Source organism: Lotus japonicus, chromosome 5, assembly GCF_012489685.1.
Source record: "Lotus japonicus ecotype B-129 chromosome 5, LjGifu_v1.2".
Taxonomy (NCBI): domain Eukaryota; kingdom Viridiplantae; phylum Streptophyta; class Magnoliopsida; order Fabales; family Fabaceae; genus Lotus; species Lotus japonicus.
Window position 1 is genome coordinate 12,193,929 of NC_080045.1, and position 12,436 is coordinate 12,206,364.

Sequence of the window (12,436 nt, forward strand, 5' to 3'; positions counted from 1 at the left end):
AAATTCAGAAAACTCCATCATCATTCAGATTCACCTAAATCTCAAAGTATCACGTTCCTTTACTCTCATTGTGATCAGATTGATTTGAAAGAGAATCAACAAACTAAAATCATTTCCTTTCCTTTCATCCCCTTCAGAAAAAACCCAGGAAACTAAAATAAATTCTGAAATCAACCTTGCTATCTCCACTGTCTGATCTTCTCCTTCGCTGCTACCTCTCCTCATATTTCATTCACCCAACTTTAACAAACTCATCTTATTTCATCAATTTCATTTCACCCCAAATCTAGAAATTGTAGGGTTTTTGCATCAGATTTCATTTTCCCCCAATTTTCTCTGCGATTCTTCACCAATTCCTTTTTTTCAGCAACACCATTGGAGGAAGAAGACGGAGGTTAGGGAAAATATTCAGCTCCAGTTGGGTCGTGTTGAGGAAGACAAAACTTGGGTGTTTCTCTGTGTTGCACGGGTACGGGTACGGTACCCGGTACGGGTACAGTATTGGGTACGCGGTACGCGATTTTTGAAAAAATAGGGGTACGGGTACGTTAGATATATGCATATTTTTTTTAAATATAATATATAATAAAATATACATAATATTTAAATATAAATAAATTATGCAAAAAAAAAGGCAAAATGTCGTCGTTTTGAGCAGGAAAAAAATATATAAAGGCCAAAACGACGTCGTTTTGAGCCAGAAAAAAAAAGGGGGCAAAACGTCATTATTTTGAGCCCAGGAACCTTTTTTTTTTTTGGAACGGGTAGGTACCGGGTACGTACCCACAGTGTACCGGGTACCGGGTACGTACCCGGTACGGGTACGCGGCCAAAACAGCCGTACCCATGCAATAGAGGTGTTTCTCTATGCAGAGTCTGGAGGAGGAACAGTCCTTGTTGCAAATTGCTCAACTGGTTCGGGTTGGGAAACATTTTCCGTGAGTGTTTTTTATTCATCAATTGAAACTGATTTAATTTGTATTAAAAATAGTGATGTTGGATGTTTCATTTTGTGTAGTTGTGGAGGTTAAATGAGAATACTTTTAGATTCAGGTGTTCAACAAACAGTTTGTGGGGTTATATGGGATTAACATGGTTGATGTGACCAACACTTTCACTGATTCTGAAACGTTTCATGTGATTAAGGAAAGTAGCAACTCAAGCCGTGTACGAATCATAAGTTCATGTTTTTCTAGAGGTTTTTGAAACTGGCAAACCCCTTTTCTTATCTTGATTTGAAACAAAATTTGCTCTGTTACTAGGATTTGCAACAAAAATAACTGATCTGAACTTTGTTCGAGATGGGGTGGGTTTATGGATTTAGACATTGATGAAATCTATTATTCAAAAAGAGAAGTTGAAGGATTTTGATTTTCAGGTTTTTCAGGGTTTTTGAAGAAGATGATGAAGATAGTGGAAGAAGAAGATGAAGTTGATGAACATTCATCACATTTCTGGGTTTTAGACTTTTTTAAGTATTATTAGCTTTTTTTTTTAACAGAAGACCAAAAGTGCTAACGGAAGGTAACGTGGGGGGACTCGAAATGCTATTTTTAAAGTTTAAGGATCATATTTGCACACATTGTAATCGTGTGGGACCAAAAATGCTATTAAGCCTTAAACTTTTGGATGTAAAAGTACGTAGGAGGAGGAATGGATTAGAAGCCTCCAAACTTTTTCGAATCCAATGGATACCATGCTACCCATTAAGCTTTTAATTCATCATTAGCACACAAAAAAGTTCTTAATTTTACGCTTCCTAGCGTGTATATATTGTTGAGAGAAAAGACCGATAAAAAGAGAACAACGAGAAATATGATGGGGATGGAAGAAAAATATAAGAGATGAACTTTAAAGTTGAGATTAGAGGTGGAAATAGTTCAGGACCCCGACAGGGACCTATGACGGCCTGTTAAAAGTCTGGTCTGGCCTGACCTGTTTAATAAAAAGGTTAGGTTCATGTTTTTTAAGAAGTCTATTTAGTTAAATAGAGCAGACTTATGATTATAAGAAAATTTTCTAAGCCTACCACGCTAGCTTGTTCAATATAACAATTTAATACAGTATATTAATTTATTAGAATAGATGTTAAAGATCATTCATTCATTGTATAAATACAGTTCCTTTCTAAAAAAATTAAAAGGCTGTGACCCTTTGGCCACCATTTATGCCACCGTTAGATTTTTCAAATTACATGTTTTCTTTCTCTTGTAACCTTTTATTCCTTTCCAATTGTCAATTATAGGCCCAATTTGGAAGAGCTTATTTGAGATTATCTGATAGCATAAGCTCTTATGCCAGTGTTTGGGAGGGCTTATGCAAACAGCTTATGACCTGCCATAAGCTATTTTCAGCTTATTTTCATAAGCTACTCAGGATAGCTTATGAAAAACAGTTTATGCTTATATACAGCTTATTTTTAATTTATTTCAATAAATTTTCAAAAATAACTTATGAATAAGCGCTTATGACCATAAGTGCTTAATTAAGCTGTTTTTCCAAACGGGTCTATTTGTCAGTTTCTCTCACAATGCTCTCACTCTCCCTCATACTCCCACTCTCTTTATCTCCATCACCGCACCGCTGCCACCACATGCCACGCCGCGTTGCACCATACCTTGACCGACGCGCAACGCACCGCGCCATACCACCATCGACGCACTGCATCTCGCAACCATTGAAGAAAGTTGCACAATCATCAACGCACAGTACCACCCATGACTCACTGCCATCAACCTAGATCACAACATCCTCACAGAAGACCAAGATCAAGCTGTTGCTTTTGGGATTAATTTACTAATGATTGTTGCTATATTTTAGGTTAATTCTCAAATTAGTTCATGTTTTTGTGTTGTCATCTGACCTAGGTCACTCGCCGGAAAAATTATTGAAAAAACTCATCTTCTTTGTACGTTTGGAGCAGGTCCTCGCCGGAGTCCATAGCTCTGGTGAGTGATGATTTGGATCGCTGACTGAGACAAGTGAGTTGACATGGATTTAAAAATAAATAAATAAATTATATATCAATTTCATTAATTAATCTAATTTACTAAAATTAAACTAAATTAATTCACTCTTTGCATTGTCGTGTGAGTCACCTCACCTCACCTCCTACTCTATTCTTCTACTATCTCCTCACATTCACATTCACATTCACATTCCGTTCGAATTCGATTCATCAAATCACGATCTCCCAAACCTAATCATTCATTTAGTCTTTCTATTCTGTAGTCACATTTACATATTGTCTTCTGTTCGATTGTGTATGAATGGCTTGCAGGGAGTATGCAAGATGGAAAGGCTTCAGGAAGGAGGCTCTTGAAGATGGAAGAATGATTAGGGTTTGAAATTGGGGGTGATTTGATTTAGGATTTGGGTTAATTGATGGGGCATTTTGAGTTAATTTGGGGGAAACTTATTTTGTTAATTAGACAAGGGTTAGATAGTTAATTTAATTTAAATTGACATGTAATTTATTTATTTATTTTTTAAATTCATTTGAGCTCACTTGTCTCCGGCAAGGACCTACTCCAAACGATTTACAAAGAAGATGAGTTTTTAAAATAATTTTTCCAGCGAAGGACCTAGGTCAAACAGCGACATAAAGACAGGGACAATTTTGAGGATTAACCCTATATTATGTTATATATTCATGGAATGAGAAAGACAACTGAACTGAAGTGACAGATAATATCTTTAGTGAAAATGTCAAAGTTAATTTTTTATTAATATTGTATAAAAATTAAGTTATAGCTAGTTTTTTGTTTTTTTGTTAAAATATGCTAGTTTAGATAAAGTTGAGAAATAACCCCTCTCAACATTAGTACAATAGTCGAGCCAACAAAAGTCGGCATATACTCAGTCACTACATCAAATATTTCCAACAACCTCTAAGAACACCCATAAGCAAACCACCATGATCCATTAAAACATTGAGATTGATCCTTAATAAAGTAAAAAACAACCTAACGGTCGCACGACACCTGCAATATGGAACCAACTAAGTTGATTGCACCAAAAGACCCATCGCAAAACAACAACATAGGGCTGAGACCCAAAACACAGACAAACGATTAAAACTACGAAACGATAAAAAGGAAAACACGTGAGCAAGCACAACAACAACTCCAACACTGCTTCTGGACCTTCACCAAGCTCAAGTAACGACCAACAACCAAACCTGCAGTAAACACAAAAATCAACAGCGCACCAGTAGAAATGCCCAAAAGCTAGGGACGAAACAGCAGCAACACACCGGCCAAAAACCACGAGACATCCACGTGGCGGTTCACCAAATACTCCCAACTACAGATCTGAAAGATCTCAAAAGAATGTCAACAAAAGCATATGGAAGAGAGGTGGGTCGCTGAAAGAACCGCCAAACACCATCACGACGGAGAGAAAGCGGTTAAGAAGATCCATCGGAAAGATGCAACCACCTGACCACCTAAGATGGCCGCCTACCAAGAAGAGAGAACGAAGCTCCTTGCTGCGACCCCACGACCCCAGCCTCCTCACCCAACAAGGAGAGCCCCTCGCAACCATACCTGACACCCATCGCTTCCTCTTCCGACATCACTGTCCCGGGAAGAAAACTAGAGAACCAAAACCCAAAAACCATGAAAAACCGACAAATATCTGGAATGATCTGAGTAAAAACGCGACCAACATCGTCAAGGAAGACGGAAGAAAGCGGGGAATGACGACGAGGGAGGCCGGTGGCAGCAACAAGAGAGACAGTACCGAGAACTGGTTGCACCGCCCTAGAAGAAAAAACGCAAAAGGAAAGCATAAAAGAAGCCAGAGGGGAGAGAGGTGGGTGGCCGCCGCGCAAGTCGGTGGCCACCACCCAAGCAAACCCTAATTCGTGAGAGAGAAAGGGAGAACAGTAGAGGGATAATTTTTTTAGAAAATATGCTAGTTTAGTTATAATCATAAAATATTATTAATAAATAATAATATTATTAATCAAAATATCAAGTCAATTTTAATTTATCATTATAATTCTTATTATCATTATTAATATTATTTCTATTACTATTTAAAATATTTCCTCGAGTTTGAATATAAAAAATTGAAAAGATTAAAAATCAAAAATAATGAATTAAAGGTTATCAATAACCAACTAATTTTTTTATTAATTTTAAGATAAGTCAGTTTTAATTTTACTTATTATTATCATTATTATTATTAACTTTTTTCTCAACTAGTCTTTCATAATGAGAAACTGAAATTATTTTTAATTAGTAATAAATATAATGAATAATATAAAAATATTAATAAATAACCGAAATTTTTACTAATGTGAATGAAAAGTCAATTTTTCATATATATATATATATATATATATATAAAAGTAAAGTTGACTTGAAAATGTATTAAATGTTATATTTTATATACTAATATATAAATAATGAAAAGAAACATAATGAAATAAATATAAATAACAATATATATATATATATATATATATATATACATACATTATATTCATTTATAATTCTTTTATATTAAGTATAGAATTTAATATTTTTAAAGTCCATTTTTCTTTGTCATTAATAATTGAAAATTTAATTTATATAAAATATTATAATAATAAAAGTTATTATGATAATTATAATGTTTAAAGATGAGAAACTGAATTTTTTACAACTAGCAATTAATATAATGAATAACATAAAATGGCATTAATAGTCAATTAATATGGTATCATTGTTATTATTAAAAAAAATTCTAATTTTTTAATTTGATAATGACAAATTTAAATTTTTTTAATTAGTAAATAATATAATGAATTATTAAAACAATTATTAATAATAAATATTTTTTATTTATTTGAAGTTTAAGTCAATTTTACATATACATATTTATTTTCTTATGTTTCTTTTCAATATTTATATATTTGTATATTAAATATATAATTTAATAAATTTTCAAGTCAACTTTAACTTTTATATATATATGATGTTTATATATTAAATATATAATTTAACTTTTTCTCAAATGCATTTTACTTTGTCATTAATAATTAAAATTTATATAATTATAATAATAATTTTAAAAATGAGAAACCGAACTTTTTTACAATAAAAAATTAATATAATGAATAAAATAAAATGTATATAATAATTAATTAATATTGTTATTAATGTATAGATCAAGTCAAATTTACTTATCAGTTAATTGATGTTTGAGAGATATATTTTTTTACCATTAATAATTAAGAAAATGAATAAAATAAAATTTTATGAATAAATAATTATTATTTTGAGAATCAAATATAGTGTAATAATTTATAGGTCAAGTCAATTTTACTTATATATATTGATTAATGTTCATTAATTTATATGTTTTGAGATAAAATTGAATAAGTTGAAAATTTATCTTAAAATGACTCAATCAATATCCTAATTTAAAAAAATATTTTTAAAAAATATTTTTAAACCATTAGTATAAATTATTGTTATTAACATATATATAAAAATTGTATTCTTTGTTATTAATGATTTTCCATAAAGGGTTATTAATTTACTAATGATTATGATAAAATTACTTTAGTATTTAATATTTATAATCAATATATTAATATTATGAATTTACTATTAAATGAATTCAAATTATTTTTACCTATTCACTATTAAATTCACCATTAATGCTTTTCCAAGTCTATGAATATATAGAGCATTCTTATCTAAAAATATTATGATCCTATCTAAACACAGTTTCTTCAACTCTTAGATAAATGTCCGATTAGAATTGAAGCAGTACATCTTTGAAACTTGTCAATCTCATGATGGAAGATTTCAATACCGATGTGGATCGTATCTCGATCTTGCCGGAAGAAATCATTCACAACATTCTCGGTCGATTGACATTGCTTGATATTATTCGAACTAGTTGCCTCTCAAAGGCATGGAACTCTTTTGGTGTTTCCCTTCCGTGTATGAATATCGACAACAGTTTACGTGCTATTCCTCTTGGGTGGTTCAAAGATTTCATGCGCCGCAAAGTGAGCAGCATGAGAATCCAAGGAACACCTTTGGTTTTTTTCAAAATCAAGGTATGCTTAGATCATTTCCTGGTTTACAAAGAGAGGGAGGAGATCGAAAGGTGTATGAAGCTAGTCTTTGAGAATTGCACTATCAAAGAGTTTGAGTTCCATATCACAAGTACTCGTTCTAGATATGATGTGGGAAATCATCATCATCATCATCAACATCTGTACACACTTTTTCATCATATCTATAATGCTGAGACCTTAAATGTGTTAAGGTTGAGTGGTATGAGTCTAGCGCAAACCTCTGGGTTTATGAAGCTCTCAAGCCTCCAGAGTCTAAGTTTACAAAATGTGACACTACACGACCAAAGTGGCATTGATTGGTTCTTTATTGGTAGCCCTATGATAAGGGAATTAAGGCTGGTCAATTGCAATCATTTGGAGCACTTGAAGGTGTCTGGTCTTAATCATCTCAAACATCTAGAGATTGATTCTTGTAACCATCTCACGAGTGTTGAGATACAATCACCGGGTCTTGTGAAGCTTGTGTTGTCCGAGATCAAGAGATGTAGGCTTGATAATTTTATTTTGGGTTTGGAAATAGACTCACAAACTTGTGAAACATTAAAGGAATTAACATTGTGCAATTCCACCATACGAGGTTCTGTCTTCAGCCGCATATTTTCTGGATGCACAAACGTTGAGTTCTTAGTGCTTGACAATTGTGTGCATTTCTTTAAGATAACAATTTTGAGTCAGAAGCTGAGGAAACTTGTCATGAGAAGATGTTTCGATGTTCTTTTGACTAATATTAACGCTCCAAATTTGACTTCGTTCAGTTTCTGCAATTTCTGTTGGTATGATCCCCATTCTTCTGTCCCCATCATTGAGAAAATAATCCATCAGCAAGAGTGCATGATTGACTTCAATCAGACACTCATGACCAAAAGTTTATGGATATCTCTTTGGTTTGATAAATTTAAGGATGTTCAAGGTCAAAAAATGGTTATATACCCTCAGGTAACTTTACCGCTTTCTTTTTACTATTATTATTTTTTGTTAACTTTAATTTTGGTTCCAATAAGCGAAACAAATGGACAATCATGCTTTTTTTTATAGTAATATTGATACTTGAACCTATAAATAATGTAGACATCTAATTGATATCTGAGTTTTTTTCCCTCTATCTATCTCTTTTTGCATATATCACGTCAATTATTTCTATTCATTTCTCACCCAGAGTGTCTATTGGATGTATGCACTATTCAAATGTCTGCAAATCATAATCAATTTTTTCTTGTTTTATTTGAATTATTGGACCATTGTTTCTCTAATTCATTTCCTTTTTGTTTTCCCATGGATTTAGATTGGTACTAATGTCGCCATTGTATTAGAAGATTGGGGCTCTATGGCAGAACTTTCACTTATGAATAAGATATGTGAAGAAGCTGCAAAAACAACACTAACAACAATGAGTTTTCTTGACCTAGCTGATTATGTGCTTGAGAGTAATCGACATGGAGGCATCAATTTGAAAAAGTTTATAACAATATCATCTACTGATGAAAGCAAATTTTATGAGGTGTGAGAATTCTTTTCATTAAAAGTTTATAATTTCACATGCTTTGCATTTTTTAAAAATAATTTAATTTTAGATGCTAGTTTCGAAAGATGTTTTGAAAAAATTCAATTTAATAGATAAATTGATGTCCCACTTATTAGTACACCAATTACCAAAGTTAAAGATTCACTATACTTGATTTCTTTTTTACTCGGGTAGGTTTTTACATTGGTTCTTTAAGGTTTTACTTTGATGAAATAATTTAGAAAACTAGAGGTGTGGTTTAGTCCTTTCTAAATAAAAATAAAAAGAATTGAAAAGCAAAAAAAAAACTATCAAAATTACTACATAATATTTAAAAATACTGGAAAAAAGTGCAAGCAGTTTTCAAGAAAAGTATGCTTTTAAGTTCACCAAATTAATGTCTACCATCATTGGCTTAAATAATAGAAATTGTTATAATTTTAGTAAAGAAACATCATTTGAAGTACTTAAGCCTTGTTATCTAATGCATGCAGGCTTTAAAGAAGAAAAGGCCAAGAATTTCATGTAAGCATTGCTCTTCACGTGAAATTGTTAACAATAACAATGGCATTGGTGGTTTCCCCTATCAAGCTATGTTGAGAAGGATAACAGCTGGAACTATGAAAGCAATTCGTGTCTCAATCCATTCTCTTTAGGTTCCTTAGAAATTAATTTTTCACCCTCTAATGTGTTGCCTGTAGTAAGTCCTTCTAATGATACATGGGAAAAGGCCTTTGATATGTTACAAAATGTGATATAGCTAGATACAAGAAATGCTTTCATAGTTATTTGGCATGCAACAATTTGGTTTTTAAAGACAGCAAGGAATTATCAACTATGTGTGATATTCATTTTGGATTGCGATGATATTTTTCAGACGAATAAGATAAGAACTTGGTGGTGGCTAAGGGAGAGAAATAGACGCAAGTTTACTTCCATATCAACTAGGTGTTTTATTATGCAGGTAGGGTTTTGTGCAGATAAGCTCCTTTTGGTGCATTATGATGGTGAATTGCCTTGGCATATGAAAGGAAGATGGTTTTCGGTTGAGATAATGACATTGTAGCCCTGCTTACTGTATTGGTTGGTCCTCTGGGAGTCTGGGTTATATAGGGGGGAGAGGTTATTGTTTAAATGCTGTAATGTTTTTACATTTTGGGTTGTTTCGTTTGGTTTCTTTTGGTGGATGTAAGGGGGTGTTTTTGGAGGTCTCATTTAAAAGCACTTGGTGAATGTGATACTCTTTTTCCTTCATTAGGTTTTTATCCCAATGGGTTTTTTCTAGTAAGGTTTTAATGAGGTTCATTATCAAGTGTGGCTCTCCAAGAATGGTTGTGATGTAGTTAAGTTCTTTTGTAACTTTCATAAAAGGGTTGTTCTCATGGTTCTTTTTCTCATTCAATAAATTCCTTTTTGTTGTGAAAAAAAAAATCATGTTGGGAGTCTAATCCAGTGTATTGTTTGTAGACATTATGTAATGGATACTTGCAAAGTTTTATTGGAGACATGAAATAATGTGTGGGGTGTTATTCTTGGCATAGTTCCTCTAAGAACTTTTGTATTTGGTACATCTTTTGCTCAATTTTCTTTGGTGGTTAAATTTTTAGGGCATTTATAAAAGCTAGTTTTAGAGTGTATTGACAAGTTGAGCTTTAGATGAGAGGGAAGGGATAGACTCTTTAGAAGCCCTCCCCTTGTTTGTGAGGGGGGGGGGAGTTTGGGGAATTTTTAAAAACCTCCAAAGTCTTATAAAACCCTCATTTAGTTATTTTGTGGAATTCCTTCAAATTGAGAGATATAAAGAAATTTGAAACTTTCAAATAGGGGAAATGCTTACCCCCTCCCCTCACTTTCCCACCCCTCCCTTTTTCCCTTCAAAGTTTTTCTCTTCCCTCCCCTAAAAACTCTCAAGCACACCCTTATGTTACTGTTGAGGTGATGGGAGCCATTTTTTTATGATTGGTGTCTTATTTGTCATGGTTGGTGGGTTCATAATTGATGAAATGGTGTTGGGTTTTACAATGCTTATTTTGCGACTTAGATTTTGGGAGACTTGAATTCCCATATGAGAGATATGTTCTCAGTAATTATCTTCTTAATATTTTTTACTTAAATTTTATTTTTCAGGACTTCTCCTATTACTAATATTGTTTTACCAAGGGGGGGGGGGAGTTTGGGGAATTTTTAAAAACCTCCAAAGTCTTATAAAACCCTCATTTAGTTATTTTGTGGAATTCCTTCAAATTGAGAGATATAAAGAAATTTGAAACTTTCAAATAGGGGAAATGCTTACCCCTTCCCCTCACTTTCCCACCCCTCCCTTTTTCCCTTCAAAGTTTTTCTCTTCCCTCCCCTAAAAACTCTCAAGCACACCCTTATGTTACTGTTGAGGTGATGGGAGCCATTTTTTTATGATTGGTGTCTTATTTGTCATGGTTGGTGGGTTCATAATTGATGAAATGGTGTTGGGTTTTACAATGCTTATTTTGCGACTTAGATTTTGGGAGACTTGAATTCCCATATGAGAGATATGTTCTCAGTAATTATCTTCTTAATATTTTTTACTTAAATTTTATTTTTCAGGACTTCTCCTATTACTAATATTGTTTTACCAAACATCTTAAGTTTTTCAAATTCAGTTTTTTTCAAATTTGTCAAATGACTCGTGATGACCCTCGGGGGACGCGCCCCCTAATACTGACATGCGACTTAGATTTTGGGAGACTTGAATTCCCATATGAGAGATATGTTCTCAGTAATTATCTTCTTAATATTTTTTACTTAAATTTTATTTTTCAGGACTTCTCCTATTACTAATATTGTTTTACCAAGGGGGGGGGGGGGAGTTTGGGGAATTTTTAAAAACCTCCAAAGTCTTATAAAACCCTCATTTAGTTATTTTGTGGAATTCCTTCAAATTGAGAGATATAAAGAAATTTGAAACTTTCAAATAGGGGAAATGCTTACCCCTTCCCCTCACTTTCCCACCCCTCCCTTTTTCCCTTCAAAGTTTTTCTCTTCCCTCCCCTAAAAACTCTCAAGCACACCCTTATGTTACTGTTGAGGTGATGGGAGCCATTTTTTTATGATTGGTGTCTTATTTGTCATGGTTGGTGGGTTCATAATTGATGAAATGGTGTTGGGTTTTACAATGCTTATTTTGCGACTTAGATTTTGGGAGACTTGAATTCCCATATGAGAGATATGTTCTCAGTAATTATCTTCTTAATATTTTTTACTTAAATTTTATTTTTCAGGACTTCTCCTATTACTAATATTGTTTTACCAAACATCTTAAGTTTTTCAAATTCAGTTTTTTTCAAATTTGTCAAATGACTCGTGATGACCCTCGGGGGACGCGCCCCCTAATACTGACATGGGGATTTGTACCAGACCGCCCCGATTGTTCAACTGTACCTCTTGCCCCATAATCGGTACCTAATCACCATGGGCACTGACTACCAATTTGAACCTCTTAGCTCAAGTTCCGCAATCCTTGTGACTGGAACTAGAGGACTACTAATCTAGGAGAAGATTAGAAGTCGAACGCCGACTAACTATTTAACGTCTCTTAGGTGATGACCCTCGGGGGACGCGCCCCCTAATACTGACATGGGGATCTGTACCAGACCGCCCCGATTGTTCAACTGTACCTCTTGCCCCATAATCGGTACCTAATCACCACGGGCACTGACTACCAATTTGAACCTCTTAGCTCAAGTTCCGCAATCCTTGTGACTGGAACTAGAGGACTACTAATCTAGGAGAAGATTAGAAGTCGAACGCCGACTAACTATTTAACGTCTCTTAGCTCAAGCTTTGCAATCCTTGTGAAGCAGAGCTAGGGGACTACT